Source organism: Triticum aestivum, chromosome 2B (assembly GCF_018294505.1).
Source record: "Triticum aestivum cultivar Chinese Spring chromosome 2B, IWGSC CS RefSeq v2.1, whole genome shotgun sequence".
Classification (NCBI taxonomy): domain Eukaryota; kingdom Viridiplantae; phylum Streptophyta; class Magnoliopsida; order Poales; family Poaceae; genus Triticum; species Triticum aestivum.
In genome coordinates this window covers 798,431,043-798,445,781 of record NC_057798.1, presented here as the reverse complement: position 1 = coordinate 798,445,781, position 14,739 = coordinate 798,431,043, and positions in this window count along the sequence as shown.

Here is a 14,739-nt window from a genome sequence, read left to right as displayed (position 1 = left end):
AAGTAGATTGCTCATGGGGACAGGCATGTATTTGCTCACGTACATGTGTGCATGGCACATCTCACATCACAGCATGCATGCATGATCCCCATGGTATCTCTATTAATGAATTATCTGAAATCATCTCTGCTTAAGCATTCACTACAAAAGTGTGTTGTCACATGAAGTAGTTGTGTACGCAAGCGCCAAGCAATGGTAGTGGTCAGCTCAGGAGCATTGATACATGTACAGATCGCATGCCCAAACTACCACTATGAACGTTCATTTCTTTTAATATAATAAGGGCAATGATTTAGGGAAGATATCATATCTTGACTTTTGAGATGAGATGGTTAGGACAATTGAAATGCGCCGCCCAAATAGATGAGGCATTAGAAGAATAACACTGCTATAGGGACGACAATTTTCTGGCCAATCTGCACACGATGGGGCGAATCAACCATTAGATTGCAACATATTACCAATCACCGCCGTTGGAAGTATGCATCGTCCCTGAATCGTTCATAGACCGTCATGTGCAGAGCACTTTCGTTAAAAGAAAAGCTGAAAGAATGGACCTAGAATTCTATGTATGTATGGATGAGGTATTATGGAGCGAACATCTAATCTCCAAGTCAACGTCACTCCCTTCTATTAGCCACTACTAGTCCGTCACAGGTCTCGAGGAGTGTTTCAACCTATCAAAGCGCCTGCTAGGAAGAGAAGCCCATTTGTACATTGTAGGTTTCACTAATGACTTACAACAATATGGCTCAGCTTCCTGGGATGGAGTACATGATTCCCGGGTCAACCACTTTGGGCTTGAACAAGGACTACTCCATTGCAGAGGGCTCATGGACTGCCTCGACCTTGTCAACCTCGAGTTGCAACAATCGATGCAGTGAATATCATCCTGTCCCATCATAGGGCCACGAGCGACGATATGGCTCTCAAGGGCACACAGAAGGCATTACATTTTGCAAATGGCAAAGAGTAACACCAAGTCCTCTTGGATTATCTTTACCATGTTTTATTCATATTCGAACCATATGTTATGTTTGAATCTGAAATTTAAAAAACATTAATTCAAAATGTTGCTGAAATGTGTGAGGCTTGAAAAGAAACGTTTAATTATACAAAATTTCACTTTCATTCTAAAGTTATTGAAGATCTAATTTTTTTCCTAAGATAAAATCACCTACCGAAATACACCAAAATAATATGTGGTAAGCAATCCAAACAATTAGAAAAATTTCCAGGATGTAAGCATTTTCGGAAACTATTTCGGTCAGAAATAACTGTCTTTTTGACTTGAAGGAAACTATGGGAATAAAAAAAGGTTACATCATATTGGGCTAACCATAAGTTAACCTTAAGCTTGCATGAGATTAATCTGACAACACTATCTATGTTTCTCGTAACTCGTATTCCGTCTTGACAAGTTTTGTTCAGAGTCTCAGTCAAGGTGGTGTGGGTGGATACGAGCTAGCAATAACCGACCATTAAATATTCAAGGTAACTAACCTAATGTGCTAAAATATATTCAGCAAAGTTCAAATAGTATGATATCTATTGATCTTGACGGTACATGACTGCCACAACTAGTACGCATTATTGAAATTTTTGACACGGCAAAAGACGGGAAAGTTTATCGATGCGCAGCTAACTGTTGCATTTTTTTTGAAAAGGGGGTTTGCCTACATCAGAATGATGCATACGGCCAGCTGTTGCATAAAATAAATAAATAATGATATTTAGATGGTGAACTTAATGATCACTAGTGAGTGAATTTTTAATTTCCACGAAGTTGCTGAAAAGGTGAAAGTCATACCAGCACACTATTTACCGGTCAAATATACAAAGTTTCTGTTCCATTCTAGCTAAGGAAGAAGTTCAGATGGATATGGTTGCAACAGTTGAGATCATGAATAAAATGTTATCTCCTTCCAAATGTACCAAATATCGAAAGGAATCAAAGTCACTTGCCAGCCAAGTATTCGATGAGTTTTCTCATGCATACCATAATTGTAGAGGAGAGGACGGACTAATTAACAATGAATAACATGGCACACATTTCATGAAGTTAATGGGCAAGATCTATACCATGCCATATTGATGAAGTTCCCATATGAATAGTACATTTTTTTATGAAGTGCAGCTAGAGCATGCCACATTTATGTAGTCATTCATCAGTATATATATCCTCCACTTTACTACCTCGATCGGTCATTTCTCACAACAATGGCCCGAGCCACCTAACCTGTAATCCTCAACACTACTTAGCCACCTAACCTCTAATCCTCAATACTACTTGTCGGCACTGCAAATCCTCCGATATACTCCTACCTACCAGATTTATAATGTCTGCGTGTATTTTAAAATTTACTTTGACCATAAATCTGGCCAGTGAAGTATGAGTTATGTACCCCCAAAAATATACCGTTGGATTCATATTCAAAAGAAATGCCCAATGGTATTATTTTAGATGGGGTATGGGAGGAAAACTGAAGAAATGAGTCTCGGTCTGGAACATCTATGTACAATAGAGCTCTATGCGTATCTTCTGCCGGTACTAGAATATGTAGCTCTAGATGAGGCATTTCCTGCTGTACAGTACGACTAGCAGGAAGGACTTGGCACCCACAATGCTGGTTGGGAAGTCACCCTGCTCTGACCCGGTGGCGCACAAACCAGAACCTGGACCCTTCACAGAAAGTTAGCTTGATCATGGCCAGCGCGCGTTTGAGGGGGCCTTGGTCACCCAGACGGGAGGAAAACATTGTGTTGACCGCGGCGATCATCGCTGCCCTACTCAGCTGGAGCTCCGCGAGGCCGGAGCGGAGACCCTTACCTTGTTGATTGTACTCCGAGGTGAACAGGAGTGGTGTGGAGGTCGGGACTAGGCGTTCCTTGCCGAGGAAGGCCTGCCACTCGAACAGATCATTGTTATAAATTAATAAATACAAATTATCAAATTTTATCGCGAGCATGCAGGAGCCTCACTCCGGCACCACCAAGTTCAGCAGGACGACTTCGACTCCCTGCGGCAGGTCCGTTGGGTCGGTCTGCCACTCTAAGTTCTTAAAATAGGCTCTCGTCTCGCTTTATATACAAAGCATATTCCACAGTATACGATCAACTGATACAATGTAGTGAGGAGGCCCTCTTACAAATCAGATCCCAAAATAACGGACCAACATAGAACTACGTTGCCGACAGATAACATAGGAAAACCTGAAAACAACGTCTCGACACACCCTAAGACATCTAAGCTCCACGACAACGCTCTCATGAGGGGGAACGATGCAAGGCGTCGCCGCTGTCGAGTTCAAGAAGGACAACGGTCTTCACCTAGAATTGTAGCACGGAGAGGAGAACCATAAGGACGTCCTGAAGAGGAGAATGGCACCCACGGGTGTCGCCACCGTCAGCATCAAAGCACAAGCTTTTGCTCGGCAGCTCAACCGTGCCACCACGATGCACCCAGGGGCGGATTCAACGTGCTTACGATTCCAGATCCAGATCTGGGAATCGCGTCTGCCAAGACAGAGAACGAGCCCGAACCTCCCACCACTACGCCCCTCGCCGCCCACACAGCAAAGACGTAGAGCCAGCACCACCGCCATGGTGCCCGTCAAAGAGCCAACCATGCGGACCGCCACCCGAGGCCACCACCCCGGCATCCAAGGCCCGAAACACCCACAATCGCCCAGGTACAGCGCACCGATCACGGTAGGAATAGCGGAAGCACCTCCATCCACTCCTAGCCCGGCATCAGCCATCGAATTTGGATCAATGCCGCCGCCGTAGGAAGCGCCAATGCCTAAGTCCACAGCCAGTCCCGGTGGATGAGGGAGGGCACGATGTAGTGACTACAGACGGCCGATACGAGGCAATCCATAGCCCTGGCAAGCACCCATGACGCCATGTCCGTGACCATTGGCGCTGACCCGCCTGAGGATACAGCAATGTTACGACCACCGTCTGCCATCTGTTGCAGAAAATAAATAGTTAATAATATTTAGATGGTGAACTTCATCATTAGTAGTGAGTGAAAAAATTATTTCCACGAACTGGCTGAAAAAGTGAAAGTCAAACCAACAAAATATTTAGCGGTCAGACATACCGAAGTGGGGTACTGCAATATTGATGCATAATGCACATGTACGTGCCGGGTTGTACGAGAATTGTGCAAGTTTCTTATTATTCATGGTCGATGTGTGAGGAAACATGCATGCCCCCATGAGTAATCTGCTTCTGTAGCACTGGTTGGTTTTTCCTGCTTTTTTTGCACGTGCGTGATTGCGTTAATAATTTTTTTTGCAAGAAAATTTGCGATCTATTCATCATCTGTGAAGGCAGTACAAAGAACACTAGAATTAAAAATTACATCCAAGTCCGTAGACCACCTAGCGACGACTACACTACTGCCGGACGTCGACCTCTTCGATCTGGCCGCTGACGAGTTCCGGTCTTTCCCGTCAGAGATCTATATGGATTGGCATATGGCGCCCCTGCATATCTAGATCGGAAAGGCTTCGGTCGCGCACGCTCTTATTATCAGCCAGAACGGCTTCAAGATGGTGCGTCGCGAAGCTTCACTTTCTTATCAAAGTCATGGGACAAGTCTAAGTCGAGATTTCCAAGGCATTGATAGAGGTGAAGATAGTCATGGGAGCTACGTTTGGAGGTCTTGAAGCATTGGCGGAAAGGTGCACTGGATGCGATGAAGACTATGTGCTAGGTGTTTGGTCACTTGCATCAGCGGCCTCGGCAAGCCGGGGTGGCAACACTGGAGAACTGCAATTTTGGTGGTGCTCCTCGAGTAACGAGTCTCGATTTCTAGGGTGAAAACTCAAGGTCTAGCCTTCATTGGTTGTACCTGACAATGGCCTTGTTGAAAGCATTGTTTTTTGGGTGAACTCGGGCTTTCTCCAGGGTGAAAACTCAAGATCTTTGATCTGGCAACGACAACGCTTGTGTATTGGTTCATTTTGGAGGCGTTGCTTTTGGAGAACCTTTTCTTGTATGCCGGATGTTTTCTTCAATGATGGTTAGAGTGTTGTTGTTGCTAGTGACTGATCATCGTGGCGGGGCTTTTTTCGTCTATTTTTTGGCTGTGTGTATCCTTAATGTTTTTAGACATCTTGTTGGTATACAGGCTAGGTGTAATTGGTATCTCCGTGATATTAATATATTCCCTTTCTCGAAAAACAAGAATTGGAGCGAGCCGAAGGCGCGCCGCCGTCATAACCCCTCCCTCACTGGACCCGGGCAAACCATGTGGTAGTAGATAGTCAGGAAGTCGTGTGCTAGGGCCCAATAGGACCAGCACACCAGAACAACAACAACCGCTGATGGTGAGGGCCGACGGAGGCGGATACCAAAACCATCGCATTAACAAACAATAATAAGTAAGAAAATTACAGAAGTATCTATCTAAATCATACAAGTAAGAACTTTTTTATTTTAGAAAGAAGATAAGAACAAGAGGCTCACCACAGTGGTGCCGGCGACGAGATCGGAGCGGCCGGTCGACGGCGGTGAGGACGGGGACGGGACAGGACGGACAGCCTAACCTAGATAAATCTTGAGGAAAATAGAGTTTGGACAAGGAGCTTCGAGAGGAGAAAGCTTAAGTGTGGCTCGGGCATTTACCGAAAAAGGCTTTTGCCCCGCTTTATAAATAAAGCAAACCGCCAGAGAGCGCACATACATGGACTAGTTCACACGCACACACCCAAGTCTCACAAAGAAGTACAAAGGTTCTGCTGAGGGCATAGCTCAACAAGCCCACAAAAATGAAAAAGAAAACAAGGTAGCCGCCAGGGGCGAGGAAGGTGCCTAATCGGGCTCTGGCGGAGGTGGCGGGGGCGGCGGCGACAGGCGGACGGCCATCGATCAGAGGTCGGTGATGAAGGCGGAGATGGCGTCGCGGTCCGGGGGGCGGCTAAGCGGCCGCCAAAGCTGCAAGAAACCAGAGAATTTGAAGAGCGCGTCAGTAGCTCGTCGAAGAGGGGTGCGCTGGATCACAAGCTTATTGCGGATCGTCCAGAGGATCCAGGCTAGGACCCCAATCTCAAGCCACCTAATGTGGCGAGACGACACGGGGGAGTTCTGGAGTTCGGCAAATAAGTCAGGGAAGTTGTTGTGGCACCAATCGCCACCAACCACTTCCCGAAAGCAGCTCCAAACGAACTGAGCGGATATGCAGGAGAAGAAGATGTGATTCGAGTCTTCAGGGACATCGCAGAGGGGGCAAATGCCCGACCAAGCCCGGGCCATTCGGTTTGCGGACCTCAACCCCGGATGGATCCCGACCGCGAATCCATTGCCACATGAAGATCTAGATTTTCAGAGGTAGGCGAATGGGCCACCTATCGAGAGGGGAAGGGGGGTGGAGGAGGGGGCGATGGCCTGGTAAAGGTACTTGGTGGAGAACATGCCGGTGGGCTCCGGGTGCCAACGCACCTGGTCGGGCCCACCATCCACCCTAGGCTCGTGCAGGGCAACGCAATCCAGCAGCTCGCACCAAGCAGCAGATTCCGGAGGGCCAAATGGCCTGCGGAAGGCGAGACACGCTAAGTCAATAAGGGCCCTCTCGACAGAGATCACAGGGTCAACGATGATGGAGAAAAGGCCGGGAAAGCGCGCCGCGAAGGGGGCGTCACTAGCCCAACGATCAAACCAGAACAAAGTCGCCGCTCCGGAGCCAACCAAGATGGAAGTCCCGATGCGGAGAACCGGGAGGAGCTGGATGACCGACTGCCAGAACTGGGAGCCGCCAGTTCGCTGGCAGAAGGCGAGGGGCTGTCCGTGTAGATATTTGTTCTGGATGATGTCGAGCCAAAGGCTGCCCATGCCTTGCGAGATGTGCCACAGCCAACGGGAGAGAAGAGCGATGTTCATCTGCTTAGAACACATAATGCCCAGGCCGCCCTGCTCTCTGGGCTTGCAGATGTCCGGCCAACTGACCATATGATACTTCTGCTTGTCATGCTCGCCAGCCCTGTTGAGGATATAACTACTGAGTGTAAACCGCCAGGAGGGTCCGGTTCACACTCATCTATATTGAAGTCCATGAAGGCAAAGAAGATGGCGGTTTACTGTTAAAGCTTAGAGGCTCAGAGCCCAAAGGCGGATTAGGGCCCATAGTTGTAAACCGCCATAGTTGTACAACTTGTATTGTAAGTTAAGGAAAGGGAGAGACCGAGCCGGACACTTGTATGAGCCGGCATCGGGACTCTGTAAACCGGCCGGGCGCCGACCTATGTATATAAAGGGATGTCCCGGCGGCGGTTCAGGGACAAGAAACAACAACTCGAGACTCAGGCAAAGCGTATTCGCTCCCTGGTCATCGAAACCCAAGCAACTCCATCACAACTAGACATAGGCTTTTACCTTCATCGTAAGGGGCCGAACTAGTGTCCCTTATCCGGTTTAGCCCCTTCAAGCTAATCTCGTTGCGATGGCTCCATGACTAAGTCCTTCCGTTAGGACATCTGACGTGATATTTCCATGAAAGTTGGCGCCCATCGTGGGGCTATCGCACGATGGTTTCGAGTTCTTGAAGGGCAACTTTGAAGGACATAAGGGATACGCGGTTGGCCGAATGACCAAGAGTCGTCGCGGCAAGCTCTACATCGACGATGCAGGATGGGGCCCCAAGGCCGGCTCAATCGAGTATGGGTACCGGGTCCCCTTTGGCGGAATTCATGTCTTCATCGACAAGATCGGCGAACCGGTCCCTGAGCTGGACATCTCCACCGACCTTGTCGAGACGGCTCAGCGTGCAAGCCCTGCCCGGATTCAGCCTACCATGAAGCGTGCGTTCGTAGGATTCATCCACGGTGCGGGATCTGAACCGGTGTCCGATGGTGAGATGGCCATCTACTCAGACGGCGAGTCATCCACTGGTGAAACCGAGTCGCTGTACCAATTGCAAGACGACCAGATTGGGGGCTATTCCGATGGCAACAGTATTCCGGACCCCTTTGAACTGCCGAACCGGGTTGCAGTCTTCATTGTCGGAACACAGCCCACCTTGCAGTCTTCATCCACAGTAGCAATGATGTCCGGATCAGCAGCCGTGGCAGGAGGCCCGGCGCGCAGACTGGCTCAAGTTCTTTCTGGTTTGTTGGAAGTCTGGCGACCTTGTTAACCATGGCAGTCACCCCGGAGATGCAGGATCAGCATAATGCAGAGGTTACCAAGCTAAAGGACCAGATAACACAAGCCAAGGAGGACCTGGCAGCTGAGGAAGTTAGGATGGTTGAGGAACGGGCCGCTTTAGATGCCCAGTCACAGCAGATCCAGGCGCAGAATTACCGGCTTATGTTGGATCAGAATGCGTCAAACGAAGTGCTGCGAAGGAAGTACTGGTCTCGTGTGCCGCCGGTCTACGAAGGACTGAATCTCTTCAATACGCCGGGGGCCGGGCCAAGTAATCCGGCAGCTGTAAACCGGACCGAGGCACCTGGGGCAGCGCCGAATCAACCACGGATAACGGACCCACCTCGACGAACGGATAACCCACCGCAATACGTATCGACACCGCCGAGTCATTTTTCTAGCCCTTTGGATAACATGATTGCTGCGGCGTCTCGCCTAGCAGCTATTCCGATGGAGGGTGATTCGCTGGCGACGATTGAGACGCGACGGGCCAGGGATCTTCTTCAAACCGTTGTTGTGCAGCAACAGGCTTATTCCTATAGCCGAGACAGAATCCATTCGACCCCCCGTCCGAGCAAAAGTTATAGCAGGCACATGGACGAACTGGAGGTGTCAAGTGCTACCTCTTGAGCACTGCGTTGGATTTCCCCGAAGAGGATAGGATGATGCAGTAAAGTAGCATAAGTATTTCCCTCAGTTTTTGAGAACCAAGGTACCAATCCAGTAGGAGACCACGCACAAGTCCCTCGTACCTACACAAAACGATAGCTACTCGCAACCAACGTGATTAGGGGTTGTCAATCCCTTCACACTCACTTACGAGGGTGAGATCTGATAGAGATGATAAATAATATTTTTGGTATTTTTGATAGATAGATGCAAAGTGAAAAGTAAAAGGTAAAGTAAAAACAAAGCAAGTAATAAAGCGATAGAGATTGATATGATGAGAATAGACCCGGGGGCCATAGGTTTCACTAGTGGCTTCTCTCAAGAGCATAAGTATTCTACGGTGGGTGAACAAATTACTGTTGAGCAATTAACAGAATTGGGCATAGTTATGAACATATCTAGGCAATGATCATGTATATAGGCATCACATCCAAGACAAGTAGATCGAAACGATTCTGCATTTACTACTATTATCTAGAGTATTAAGTTAAAAACAGAGTAACGCCTTAAGCAAGATGACATGATGTAGAGGGATAAATTCATGCAATATGATCAAAACCCCATCTTGTTATCCTCGATGGCAACAATACAATACGTGCCTTGCAACCCTTTCTGTCACTGGGTAAGGACACCGCAAGATCGAACCCAAAGCTAAGCACTTCTCCCATTGCAAGAACTACCAATCTAGTTGGACAAACCAAACAGATAATTCGAAGAGACTTGCAAAGATAACTCAATCATACATAAAAGAATTCAGAGAAGATTCAAATATTTTCTATAGATAATCTGGATCATAAACCCACAATTCATCGGCCTCAACAAACACACCGCAAAAAAGATGATTACATCGAATAGTTCTCCACAAGAGAGGGGGAGAACATTGTATTGAGATCCAAAAAGAGAGAAGAAGCCATCTAGCTACTAGCTATAGACCCGAAGGTCTGAAGTAAACTACTCACACTTCATCGGAGAGGCTATGGTGTTGATGTAGAAGCCGTCTGTGGTAGATGCCCCCTCCGGCGGAGCTCCGAAACAGGCCCCAAGATGGGATCTCGTGGATACAGAAAGTTACGGCAGTGGAATTAGGTTTTTGTCTCCCCCTCTGATCTGTCGGGGATACGTAGGCATATATAGGAGGAAGGAGTACGTCGGTGGAGCAGCAGGGGGCCCACGAGGTAGGGGGGCGCGCCCTCCACCCTCGTGACCGCCTATTTTGTTCCTTGGAGCAGGGTCCAAGTCTCCTGGATCACGTTCAGTGAGAAAATCACGTTCCCGAAGGTTTCATTCCGTTTGGACTCCGTTTGATATTCCGTTTCTTCGAAATACTGAAATAGGCAAAAAATAGCAATTCTGGGCTGGGCCTCCGGTTAATAGGTTAGTCCCAAAAATAATATAAAAGTGGAAAATAAAGTCCAATATAGTCCAAAATAGTAGATAAAGTATCATGGAGCAATCAAAAATTATAGATACGTTGGAGACGTATCAGGCATCCCCAAGCTTAATTCCTGCTCGTCCTCGAGTAGGTAAATGATACAAAAGAATTTTTGATGCGGAGTGATACTTCGGCATAATTTCAATGTAAATCTTCTCAACTGTGATATGAATATTCAGATCCGAAAGATTCAAGACAAAAGTTCATATTGACACAAAAATAATAATACTTCAAGCATACTAATCAAAGCAATCATGTCTTCTCAAAATAACATGGCAAAAGAAAGTTCATCCCTACAAAATCATATAGTTAGGCTATGCTTCATTTTCGTCACACAAAGATGTTCCCAACTTCTATACCCCCGATGACAAGCCAAGTAATTGTTTCATACTTAAATAATCTCAAACTTTTTCAACCTTCACGCAATACATGAGCGTGAGCCATGGATATAGCACTATGGGTGGAATAGAATATGATGATGGGGATTGTGTGGAGAAGACAAAAAAAGGAGAAAGTCTCACATTGACGAGGATAATCAATGGGCTATGGAGATGCCCATCAATTGATGTCAACATGAGGAGTAGGGATTGCCATGCAACGGATGCACTAGAGCTGTGAATGCTCAACAAAATAAAACTAGTGGGTGTGCATCCAACTTGCTTGCTCACGAAGACCTAGGGCATTTGAGGAAGCCCATCATAGGAATATACAAGCCAAGTTCTATAATGAAAAATTCCCACTAGTATAAAAAGACAACTTATGAGACTCACTACATGAAGAACAAGGTGCTACTTTGAAGCACAATATATGAGACTCACTACATGAAGAACAAGGTGCTACTTTGAAGCACAAGTGTGGAAAAAATATAGTAGCATTGCCCTTTTTTTTTCTTTTTTTTTCTTTCTTTTCTTTTTTCTTTTTTTTGGGCCTTTTTTTGGCCTTTCTTTTTTTTTCTTTTTTTTCTTTGGGCAATGCTCTAATAATGATGATCATCACACTTCTATTGATTACAACATAAAGATTACAACTCGAAACTTAGAACAAGATATGACTCTATATGAATGCCTCCGGCGGTGTACCGGGATGGTGCAATGAATCAAGAGTGACATGTATGAAAAATAATGCAAGGTGGCTTTGCCACAAATATGATGTCAACTACATGATCATGCAATGGCAATATGACAAAAGTAATGTATGTCATGATGATGATGGTGGAATTTGCATGGCAATATATCTCGAAATGGCTATGGGAATGCCATAATAGGTAGGTATGGTGGCTGTTTTGAGGAAGATATAAGGAGGTTTATGTGTGATAGAGTGCATCATATCACGGGGTTTGGATGCACCGGCGAAGTTTGCACCAACTCTCAAGGTGAGAAAGGGCAATGCACGGTACCGAAGAGGCTAGCAAAGGCGGAAAGGTGAGAGTGCGTATAATCCATGGACTCAACATTAGTCAAAAGAACTCATATACTTACTACAAAAATTTAGAAGTCATAAAAAATCAAGTACTATGCGCATGCTCCTAGGGGGATAGATTGGTAGGAAAATACCATCGCTCGTCCCCGACCGCCACTCATAAGGATGCACAAGCCAGGTACACTTCATGTTTCAAATTTGTTACACAACTTTAACCATACGTGCATGCTACGGGACTTGCAAACTTCAACACAAGCATTTCTCAAATTTATAATTACTCAACTAGCACGACTTTGATATTATCACCTCCATATCTCAAAACAATTATCAAGCATCAAACTTATCTTAGTATTCAATTCACTCAAAAGAAAGTTTCACATATCTTGAATACCAAGTATTTTAACATTAAGCAAATTACCATGCTATTAACGACTCTCAAAATAATCTAAGTGAAGCATGAGAGATCAATAGTTTCTTTAAAACAAATCCACCACCGTGCTCTAAAATATATAAGTGAAGCACTAGAGCAAAAATTATCACGCTCAAAAGATATAAGTGAAGCACTATGAGCAAAACTATCAAACTCAAAAGATATAAGTGAAGCACACAGAGTATTCTAACAAATTCCAAATCATGTATGGCTCTCTCAAAAGGTGTGTACATAAAGTATGATTGTGGTAGGCTAACAAGCAAAGACACAAATAATACAAGACGCTCCAAGCAAAACACAAAACATGTGGTGAATAAAAATATAGCTCCAAGTAAATTACCGATGGAAGTGGACGAAAGAGGGGATGCCTTCCGGGGCATCCCCAAGCTTTGACTTTTTGGTGTCCTTGGATTATCTTGGGGATGCCATGGGCATCCCCAAGCTTAGGATATTGCCACTCCTTGTTCCATAATCCATCAAAAGAATTCACCCAAAACTTGAAAACTTCACAACACAAAACTCAACAGAAATCTCGTGAGCTCGGTTAGAGAAAGAAAACAAAAGACTACTTCAAGGTACTGTAATGAACTCATTCTTTATTTATATTGGTCTTAAACCTACTGTATTCCAACTTCTCTATGGACTATAAACTATTTTACTAGCCATAGATTCATCAAAATAAGCAAACAACACATATAAAACAGAATCTGTCAAAAATAGAACAGTCTGTAGCAATCTGTAACTAACGCAAACTTCTGGAACTCTAAAACTTCTACCAAAATAGGAAGTCCTGGACAATTAGTTTATTGAACAGCAGAAAAAAGAATAAACGCAAAATCACGATCCTGTGATTTAATAAAATTATATTTGTGCGCGCAAAGTTTCTGTTTTTCAGCAGAATCAAATCAACTATCATCGTAGGTTATCCTATAGGTTCTACTTTGCACAAACACTAATTAAAAGACAAAACCACATCTAAACAGAGGCTAGATGGATTATTTATTCCTAAACAGAAACAAAAACAAAAAACAGAAAATAAAATTGGGTTGCCTCCCAACAAGCGCTATCGTTTAACGCCCCTAGCTAGGCATAAAAGCAAGGATAGATCTAATGTGTGCCATAATAATAAGATAGATCTTTAAAACTCATCTCATATTCTCTACGTTCGGCGGCAAGTTTTCTTTGAGGCAAGCAAATGTAATCAAAAGGGCTAAATTTAGTGGGGACAGATGTCCCCAAGATCAATCATAGGAGGAACAGGTTCCTCCCTTGGCCCTTCATAGTGCACAACTATTTCGTCACTAAAAGCATTCTTTTGGCAAAATTTTGTGAGCCTATACTCAAGAGAGTAATCTAGCTCATTGTTTCGAAGAGCAAAATCATTATTAAGTTCATTGATGCAATCAACCAAGACATTGATAGGAACCTTTTTTCTAAGGTTTTCATTAAAAGCAACGTAGTTCGAAGATTGAAAACGCCTAAATTCCTCTTGATCATAGAGGATTGCCTCTATGGGAGGACGACCGGCGTCCACCCTATAGTGTGCAAAGATTTATTTGGCCTCTCTTATGATAAATCTGAACTCGTGAGCCAACAAGATAGTAACAGCACGCTTAACAGAAGAATGCTCAATATTGGAGAATTCTAGAAAAATTCTTTGAATGCAAGGATGCATATGCATAAATTGTCTTTCAAGTTCAACTACAAGCATAGTGATAGCATCCGCAAGACTACTAGTTCTATAAAGAATAGAACATCCCAAAGAAGGTAAAGCACCGGCGCAAGTAAAGAAATCTTGAATAACGCCTTTGCCAATAATGTTACCACTGCCGATCCAAAACTTTTTAGTATGCAAGATAGGGGGTTCATCGGCCGGAGCCTCGAGATTTTCCATGTTATCATGATTGTCCATATCGATGATAATCTCCCCAATTTCAGACATAGCGGCAAACAAAAGCGGGGCCGAAGAAGGTGAGTGAAAAAGGTGACGGGAAAGAGAGGAGGAGATTGGGAAAGAGAGGGCGAATAAAATGGCAAGGGTGAAGTGGGGGAGAGGAAAACGAGAGGCAAATAATGTAATGCGAGAGATAGGGATTGTGATGGGTACTTGGTATGGTTGACTTGCTTGCGTGAGCCTCCCGGCAACGGCGCCAGAAATTCTTCTTGCTACCTCTTGAGCACTGCGTTGGATTACCCCGAAGAGGAGAGGATGATGCAGTAAAGTAGCGTAAGTATTTGCCTCAGTTTTTTAGAACCAAGGTATCAATCCAGTAGGAGACCACGCACAAGTCCCTCGTACCTACACAAAACGATAGCTACTCGCAACCAACGCGATTAGGGGTTGTCAATCCCTTCACGGTCACTTACGAGGGTGAGATCCGATAGAGATGATAAATAATATTTTTGGTATTTTTGATAGATAGATGCAAAGTGAAAAGTAAAAGGCAAAGTAAAAACAAAGCAAGTAATAAAGCGATAGAGATCGATATGATGAGAATAGACCCGGGGGCCATAGGTTTCACCAGTGGCTTCTCTCAAGAGCATAAGTATTCTACGGTGGGTGAACAAATTACTGTTGAGCAATTGGCAGAATTGAGCATAGTTATGAACATATCTAGGCAATGGTCATGTATATAGG